We start from the raw sequence: 8,430 nt of genomic DNA, 5'->3' as shown, positions 1-8,430 counted from the left end.
GAAGGCGCAGAAGCTATGATGGGCACATAGAAGGAAAGAGAGCCGAACTGTGCACAGGACTGAGAAGGCAAAAGGATTCATGTTGTTAGGGACAGAGAAGGACATGGTAGCCATCCTAGGAACTGAGAAGCAGGGGCGTAGCTATAGTGGAAGAAGTAAACACTACTGCTATGGGGCCCAAACTCAGAAGGGGCCAACCCAGAGGGAGGACTAAAAGATTATACAATGAATTTATATACAGTGACAGTATATACAGTGACATACAGTATATACATGTAGGAAACTGTCAGAGTGTCTGTCAGGCCTGGTCTGAGAGAGCCATCTTGATTAGCCCCAGAAGTGGGGGTTGCGCAGGAGGAGGGGGTTGTGAAGAAGTTGCTGGGGGAGAGCTGGCTCCATTAAAAAATTTGCTGTGGGACCCAGTAATTTCTAGTTACGCCACTGCTGAGAAGAATACAATACAGGAAGGAACTTATTAATACTGTACTTCAGTATTCTTTAACCTGTGGGTCCTATGGTATGAGACTAAAGCTCCATGCCAACAACTAATTGGTAGGTTGAACTAGGAAGCCATTGAAATATACTGTATTATTTGTATATTGCGTATAGGGTAGGATAACACTTGTAGCATGCCGCAGGGAGGAGAGAAGAGTAGGTTAGGAGTAATAGCAACAAGAATGGTGTGTCACGGTCCCCTCTGTGACAGTTGTCAGGAGATCAAGGAGACTGGCGGAGCATGGAGAAATCTAACAGCCTCTTTGATTACTCTTTATTCAGTGTTTGTTTATAACCTCATCCCCTGTTTCAGGTGTAGCTTAGTACTCATTACTCTACCCAATTTAGTATTGCCCCACCCTTCTGACTGTGCGGTAGAAAGCTCGATTTGGGTTTGACTGAGCTGATGTGAGGTTATCTCTGGTGCTCCTGCTCATCCATCACTACAGAAGTTAAATGTCGCGTTTGTGTTTTGTTTTCCCTTCCTTGTTTGTTGTTACTAGGCCTCAGGGACATGCCTGTTCCTTCATTGGGGATGGAACGGGTTGCGTCAGCTCTGACAATATTCTTAGGGCTCTCTAGGGTCTTCAGGGTCCCAGGTTCCAAGGTATGGGCATTTCTACCTTCAAGGGGTACCCATACGGTTAGGAGTCAGGGCCAGGAGTAGGGATGCTAGGAGGTGACCTTTTCCTGTCCCTAGCGTTGAGGCCTAGTGGCTTTCCCTTTCCCTCCTGGTTGTCAGTTTGGTGTTTCCTCTTATACCTCATCCGTGACATTATCTACCGCCTACAAAAAACGCCATTTCGTTCAGGTCAGTGCAGCTATGGATCCTATGTCTGCACTGGTCGAACAGCTGCAGGGACTGTCATTGGAGGTAGCTGACCTCCGCGCGACAGTCTTACGGATTCAGAGACAACAGGCGGCTGGTTCCGATGGTGGGTACCAGGCCTGCCCTGAACCTAAGTTGGCTCTCCCGGACAGATTTTCTGGTGGTAGTGATAATTTTCATTCGGTTCAGGGCAAGTGTAAGTTGTACTTTAAGCTGTGTCCATACTCTTCTGGGAATGTAGGTATGTTTATTTCTTTGCTTAAAGATGATGCTCAGACTTGGGCTTTTTTTCTGCCGACCGGGTCACCGTCCCTCCAGTTGGTAGATTAATTTTTTTAGAGCCTTGGGTCTTATTTATGATGACACGGATACGATCTCTCAGGCTGAGACCACGTTACGTGGTTTATGGCAGGGAGAGCTCTCTGTGGAAATCTATTGCTATGAATTTAGGAGATGGGCTACGGATATGGAGTGGAATGATCCTGCTCTCTGTAGCCAGTTCTGTCAGGGTCTATCTGAGTTGGCCTTTCATGAAAAATCGCAGTCATTGGAAGCAGCTATGTCCCTTGCTGTACGTCTGGATAGACGTCTGAGGGGGAGATCTAAGGGTCCTCACCCTCAGGACATACTGTCAAATAAGGTGGCGGCTTCCTTTGATACTTATGATAAAGAGACACCTGTGGTTACGCCTTGTGATGAGCCTATGCAGTTAGGAGGAGCTACTTCTGGGACTGCTAGTAAGAGCTCTGGTCATATGAAGAGAATCTATTTTTGTTGTGGAACAAAGGGGCATTTTGTGAATATTTGTCTGTACATTCAGCGTCAAGGTGTAAACAAAAAAAAAAAAGCGCTTAATCCCCAAATTACTATCGGTGGTATAGGTGGGGAGCAACAAACGTACTTTTGTCATTTACTGGTAGTACCCGATTTCTCTTGTCTGCCGAGGCCGTGCTAGAGTCCAAAACTGTGGAAATCGAGGTGTTTATCAACAGTGGGGCAGGGGTTAACCTGATTGATAGACAGTTTGTTTGTATTCATGGGATGAATACTAGTGCATTCAAGAAAAGTAGTTCTGTCTTTGAAATTGATTCAGCCTCTCTTACCCAAAAATACTTGTTGCAGGTGGTGAATGACATCTATTTAATAGTGGGTGATTTTCTTCAGGAAGCCATTTCATGTTTTGTGCTGGAGGGTCTGCCTGTTCCGTTGGTTTTGGGCTTACCATGGTTAAGCAAACATAACCCGACCATCGACTGGCAAGCGAGAAAGATTCCCAATTGGAGTGAATTTTGCATAGACAACTGTCTTAATACATCGTTCTCTGTGGTTACCACTAAAACTGTACCCGCTTATTTCAGAATTTTCTGATGTATTTTCTGAGAGTGGTAACCAGGAGTTACCGCCGTGTCAGGAATATGATTGTCAATCTTATTCCCGGAGCTAAACTGCCCAAATCTCGGTTGTATAATCTTTCGCAACCTAAAAGAAAGGCCATGCGAGAGTATATCACCGACAGTTTGGCTAAGGGACATATCAGACCATCCAAATCCCCAGTGGCTGATGGGTTTTTCTTTGTTAAAAAAAGTATGGTACTCTTAGGCCATGTCTGGACTTCCGTGAGCTCAACCGTATTACTGTCCGTTATCCTTACCCCCTTCCTTTAATTCCAGATTTGTTTAATCAGATTGTCGGTGCCAAGGTGTTCTCTAAATTGTATCTGAGGGGGGCATATAATTTGGTAAGGGTCAAGGAGGGGGCCAAATGGAAGATGGCTTTTAATACCCCTGAGGGTCATTTTGAGAATCTGGTCATGCCTTTTGGGTTAACCAATGCTCCAGCAGTTTTTCAACACTTTGTCAATGACATCTTTCATCATCTGGTGGGGAGGTTTGTTATTGTATATCTGGATGACATACTAATTTATTCTCCAGACATGGAAACTCATCAGGATCATATGAGACAGGTGTTACAGATTCTAAGGGAGAATAAGTTGTATGCCAAGATGGAAAAGTGTGCATTTGCAGTGCAGGAAGTGCAATTTCTGGGTTACCTGCTTTCATCCTCAGGTTTTCATATGGATCCAGAGAAAGCCCATGCCATGTTTGACTGGGATCGACCCGAAAATCTGAAAGCGCTTATGCGGTTTTGGGGGTTCACCAACTACTACCGTAAATTCATCTTGAACGATTCGACTGTGGTTAAACCTTTAAGGCTACTTTCACACTAGCGTTCGGGGCTCCGCTTGTGAGTTCCGTTTGAAGGCTCTCACAAGCGGCCCCGAACGCATCCGTACGGCCCTAATGCATTCTGAGTGGATGCGGATCCACTCTGAATGCATCAGTCTGGCACCGTTTGTCCTCCGCTCCGCTCAGCAGGCGGACACCCGAACGCTGCTTGCCCGCCTGTCACGGATGGGGTAACAGAAAACTAGAAGACATAAATGAAGATCCGACTGACTTGATCCAAAACTAAGGAACAGGAGGGTAAGCCCTGTAAGAGCCCTAGCTCTCTCCCTTACTGCTCAGCCTATGCAAAAATCTCAATGGTAGAAAATTGCATACCCTCTTTCCCCGACTGTATGACACCTGAACACCCTATAATAGTGAGGGGATATGACCACCGGCTCCCTACACTTAATATGGAGGGAGTCAGGGTCACCTAGGATCAAGCCCACAGACAAACAGAAATAAAGAAAACAGACTTATCTTGTGGATGCAGTAGTAAGAGCTTCTAGCATCAGTACACTCCAGGAAGTTGCATAAACCGCAAAGTGATGCAGTATGGGAGGGGATTTAAAGGGATGCAATCAGTGCAACTAGATGACAGCTGAGAGAGGGAAACAAGATGGCAAAACAAAAGCAAAAAAACAAAAGACCCTCAGGCAGGAGGTTCTGAAGAACGTCTGTCAGAGCTTCTCAGATGTCTGGCGGTGACAGTACCCCTCCTTCTACGAGTGGACTCCGGACACTCAGAGCCCTCCTTCTCAGGATGGGACCTATGGAAAGCCCTGATGAGATGAGTGGCCTTCATTTCCGTCACTGGGACCCACATCCTCTCCTCAGGACCATAACCCTCCCAATGAATGAGGTACTGGAGAGAACCGCGGACAACACGGGAATCCACAATCCTAGAGACCTGAAATTCAAGATTACCATCAACCACAATCGGAGGAGGAGGCAAAGAGGAGGGTACAGTGGGTTGGACATAAGGTTTTTATAGGGACTTGTAAAAAACATTATGGATCTTCCAAGTCTGAGGAAGATCAAGATGGTAGGCAACGGGATTGATGACGGACAAGATTTTGTAAGGCCCAATAAACTCAGCACCCAACTTCCAGGAGGGAACCTTTAATTTGATATTCTTAGTAGACAACTATACCAGATCACCAACATTCAGGTCCGGACCAGGCACACGTCTCTTATCCGCCACACGCTTATATCTCTCACTCATGCACTTTAGATTATCCTGAATCTTTTGCCAAATCGATGACAAAGATGAGGAGAATCTGTCCTCATCAGGTAAACCAGAAGACCCCTCTCCCGAGAATGTCCCAAACTGCGGATGAAACCCATAAGCACCAAAAAATTGTGACTTATCAGAGGACTCCTGACGACGGTTATTTAAAGCAAACTCGGCAAGGGACAAAAAAGAACACCAATCCTCCTGATTCTCCACCACAAAACAGCGGAGATATGTCTCCAGATTCTGATTGACGCATTCTGTCTGGCCATTCGACTGCGGGTGGAAAGCAGAAGAGAATGACAACCGAACCCCCAAGCGAGAACAGAAAGCTTTCCAGAATCTGGAAACAAACTGCGTGCCCCTATCAGAGACTATGTCTGAAGGAATACCATGCAATTTGACAATGTGATCAATAAATGCCGGCACCAGCGTCTTAGCATTGGGCAAACCAGGAAAAGGGATAAAATGCACCATTTTGCTAGAACGGTCAACCGCCACCAAGATTCACAGTCTTCCCTGAGGAACGAGGCAGGTCTGTAATAAAGTCCATGGACAGATGTGTCCAAGGACGGGAAGGAATGGGTAAGGGAAGGAGAGGATCTGATGGCCGTGAATGAGGGACTTTGGCATGAAACGCAGGCCACCAGAATCTCCGAGCGATGAGATCCACTGTGGCTCTTGCCCCCGGGTGCCCAGCAAGGACCCTAGCGTGGTGTTCCTTAAAAATCTTGTGTCTTAAAGCGAGAGGCACAAACAACCTCCCAGGAGGACAAAGATCAGGAGCCTCTGACTGGGCTGCCTGCACCTCTGCCTCCAATTCAGGAAAAAGAGCAGAGACTACCACACCTTCATCCAAAATGGGACCCGGGTCTTCAAAATTCCCACCTCCAGGAAAACAACGTGGCAGGGCATCTGCCTTCACATTCTTAACTCCAGGGCGGAACGTGACAACAAAATTAAACCTTGAAAAGAACAAAGACCATCTGGCCTGTCTCGGGTTCAGACGCTTGGGTGACTCCAAGTAGGCCAGATTCCTATGGTCAGTAAACACGGTAATAGGGTGTCTGGCTCCCTCTAGCCAATGGCGCCATTCCTCAAAAGCCAACTTGATGGCCAACAATTCCCTATCTCCCACATCGTAATTTCTCTCTGCGGAGGAGAGTTTCTTCGAGAAAAAGGCACACGGTCGCCATTTGGCAGGAGAGGAACCCTGAGACAAGACCGCACCCACACCCACCTCAGAAGCATCAACCTCAACTATGAAGGGTAGAGAAATATCAGGTTGTACCAAGATGGGAGCGGAAGCAAAACTCTCCTTGATATTAGAAAAGGCCTTACGCGCCTCTACCGACCAGGAAGAAAAATCTACCCCCTTTCTGGTCATATCAGTGAGTGGTTTAACAATAGAGGAATAATTCAAAATAAACTTCCTGTAATAATTGGCAAAGCCCAAAAAACGCATCAGCGCCTTCTGATTCTCAGGAAGCTCCCACTCAAGCACAGCGCGGACCTTCTCGGGGTCCATGCGAAAACCAGAAGCGGAGAGAAGAAACCCCAGAAATTGAATTTCTGGAACCGCAAACACACATTTCTCCAGTTTCGCGTATAATTTATTCTCCCGCAGGATGAGCAAGACCTGACGTAAGTGTTCCTTATGAGTTTTGAAATCAGGAGAAAAATCTAAATGTCATCCAAATACACTTATACAAATTTTCCAATTAAATGATGAAAAATGCTGTTCACGAAATGCTGAAAAACGGCTGGGGCATTCATCAAACCAAAAGGCATAACCAAATTCTCAAAATGGCCCTCAGGGGTATTGAAGGCCGTCTTCCATTCGTCTCCTTCTCTGACCCTGACCAGGTTGTATGCCCCTCTTAGATCTAATTTGGAAAAGACTTTAGCCCCAACAATCTGGTTAAACAGGTCCGGGATCAGAGGAAGCGGATAAGGGTCACGAATAGTGATACTGTTCAGCTCCCTGAAATCCAGACAAGGTCTTAAAGAACCATCTTTTTTCTTAACAAAGAAAAAAACAGCGGCAACAGGTGACTTCGAGGGTCGTATGTGTCCTTTTCTCAGACTCTCAGAGATATAAGCACGCATAGCGACCCTTTCAGGTTGGGAAAGATTGTATAAACGAGATTTAGGCAGCTTGGCGCCTGGGATGAGATTAATAGGGCAATCGTACTCCCTGTGCGGGGGCAAATCCTGAACTCCACTCTCAGAGAAGACATCCGAAAATTCAGAGAGAAAAGGTGGTACAGTCTTAGTAGAAACCTCAGAAACAGATGTCGTGAGGCAATTCTCTCTGCAAAAGTCACTCCAACCATTTATTTGCCTCGCTTGCCAATCAATGGTGGGGTTATGTTTAGTGAGCCAGGGTAGCCCCAACACAAGAGGAGTAGGTAATCCGCTAAGGACGAAACATGACACATCCTCAACATGAGCATCACTCACAATTAAACGAATATTGTGAACTATGCCCTTTAATGATTTCTGAGAAAGTGGAGCGGAATCAATAGCAAAAACAGGAATATCCTTTCCCAAAGTGCATACCTGGAAACCATGAGTTATCGCAAAATGATTATCAATGAGATTGACAGCTGCTCCACTATCTACAAAAATCTCACAAAAAATGTTCTTGCTCTCTAGCGCCACCCTGGCAGGCAGGACAAAACGGGAACTACAAGCAAACGGAAAACCTTCAATTTCCGCCTCAACCCTGCCAATAGTAACAGATGGAACATTTTTAAAAGATTTTTTCCTTTTTGTTTCTTTATTACTCCCAGAAAACTGCCTGAATCTCCTAGAGGGACAAACATTTGCCAAATGATTTATACCTCCACAACAAAAACAAACCTTCCCATGCGGGCTGAATCTTCTATTGTCAGAGGCAATCAACCCCAGCTGCATGGGCTCCTGCTCAGAAGGGGCTGACAGCGACTGAGACCCCTGCGCACAGAATGAGACCGCTGCACTGTCCTGGGACTGAGTATGACAGGAAGGAGAGATCTCTCCTCTCTCTCTAAGACGCCTGTCAATACGAACGGCCTGAGACATAGCAGAGTCCAAGGAGATAGGCCTCTCATGAAAGGCAAATGCATCTTTCAATCCCTCTGAAAGACCATGGCAAAATTGACTTCGGAGTGCAGCATCATTCCAACCAGTATCAGCTGCCCATCTCCGAAATTCTGAGCAGTATATCTCTGCGGATTGTTTACCCTGGCATAACAGACGTAGTCTAGACTCAGCCAAAGCAACACGATCCGGATCATCATATATCTGACCCAGGGCTAAAAAGAATTCATCCACTGAACGGAGGGGCCGTGCCCCCACCGGCAGCGAAAAGGCCCACGACTGAGCGTTACCCCTGAGCAGCGATATAATGATCCCCACCCTCCGTTCCTCATCACCAGAGGAATGGGGAAGAAGGCGAAAATGGAGTTTGCAAGCCTCTCTGAAACGCACAAAATTCTCACTACCCCCGGAGAACGTATCCGGGAGCGAGATCTTAGGCTCAGAACAAACTCCATGAACGCAAGCTGAACCGGTCACTAGAAACTGAGAAAGAGTCTTACGGAGATCAGCTACCTCCAATGAAAGACCCTGGAAGCGTTCAGTCAAAAGTGAAACCGGATCCA

Source organism: Bufo gargarizans, chromosome 6, assembly GCF_014858855.1.
Source record: "Bufo gargarizans isolate SCDJY-AF-19 chromosome 6, ASM1485885v1, whole genome shotgun sequence".
NCBI classification, from domain to species: Eukaryota; Metazoa; Chordata; class Amphibia; order Anura; family Bufonidae; genus Bufo; species Bufo gargarizans.
This window is presented reverse-complemented; position numbering follows the sequence as displayed.